We start from the raw sequence: 1,623 nt of genomic DNA on the forward strand, positions 1-1,623 counted from the left end.
CACCCAGGAGACCCAGGAGACCCAGGAGACCCAGGACTGTATCTGATTCTGGTTCAGAACAAGTCAGCAGATAAAACAGAACCATTCTGTAAATATGGATTAAAGTTTCACTCACCGAACAGAGAAGACGACACGTGTCTGCTGTCACTGAGGTCACTGAGGTCATGGGGGTCACTGAGGTCATGGGGGTCACTGAGGTCATGGGGGTCAGGCACCCAAAGGGTGGACAGGGTCTCCATGGAAATGTCACTGATGTCTGTGCTGGAGACCTCTGGATCTTCAGATGATGAAAACTGGAGAAAGAGAATAAAGACAAGGATTAAAAGCTGAGACTATGTGTGTGTGTGTGTGTGTGTCTTAAGTTTTAGTACTGTATGTTAAAAATTAGAGATGTCCGATAATATCGACCTACAGATATTATCTGTTTGATATCAGCATAAAAATGTAAAATCTCTAAAATCAGTTTCTGTTTTTATTCTGATAAATTAAGGTCTGGATTTGACCAAAGTGTGTTAATAAATGCTTCTGGTCCAGAAACGTTCACCGGTGTGCGATTGATGACATCGTCAAACTGGATTATCTCAGGGATTATCTCAGGGATTATCTCGGGGGGAGCATGATCCAAACTGTTGTTTGAGACAAAGTATTTAAAATAAATATGGCACTTTTCCCCTAACTTCAGTGAACTGGTTTTTATTTTAGTACAATGTTTACCTCAGGAATGCATCCAGACCTTGTCAGACTCGTGTACCCCTGAGTCATTGTGTCACACCACTGGTACCCTGCAGTCAGATGTAACCATCATTCTCCAAAACTGTTATATACAACTGATTATTAATGACATTTATTTATTTAACCCCCTTAACTAGAATGTTTAACTGTCAGGCATTTTGKTCTTTTCAACTCAAATTAAATATAAAGATAAATATGTTGCCCTGACAGTGAATAAGTAATTAAATTAGGATTAAAGTRTACAGGTACAGGAAGCAGCATCCAAAATACATCAGAAACTCACCAAAATGATCAAATTCAGAGAGATTCTGTGTTTCAGACTGGATTCCATTTTGTTTTGTCAATTCCACCATTCTGTCTCAGAAATCATCGGGCCCTACATGTCTCAGTCTTATTCTTAATTTCATTCTTTACACACCTGGAAAATTTTCTGTGTACCCCTGTAATACGCTTGTGTACCACCAGGGGGTACACGTACCCCTGGTTGAGAAGCCCTGCAGTGGGGTATCAAACATCAGGCATAATGTCCCTGACAGGAGATATGTGAGGTCMCCTTAATATCTGTTTGTGATATCAGTTAATATCAGAATCAGAATTTAAGTGTTGAACACTTTCTTCATATCAAACATCGGCAAAAAGTCAACATCTAACATCTTTATTAGAAAGTATAATATTACTAATAATGGTACACAAACCTAAACATATTTGTTCAATATAAAAACTGATAAATAATAAAACATTTTAATTAGTATGTGTGTTAACTGTAACGTCCTGGTGCTGCTCAATAATCCAGGAAAATAAAAAAACAGAAGGTTCTCTAACTGTAGAGTCCTGACCTGTAGATGAGTGTAAACTGTAGAGTCCTGACCTGTAGATGAGTGTAAACTGTAG

This window comes from Austrofundulus limnaeus, unplaced genomic scaffold, assembly GCF_001266775.1.
Source record: "Austrofundulus limnaeus strain Quisiro unplaced genomic scaffold, Austrofundulus_limnaeus-1.0 Scaffold2837, whole genome shotgun sequence".
Lineage (NCBI taxonomy): Eukaryota > Metazoa > Chordata > Actinopteri > Cyprinodontiformes > Rivulidae > Austrofundulus > Austrofundulus limnaeus.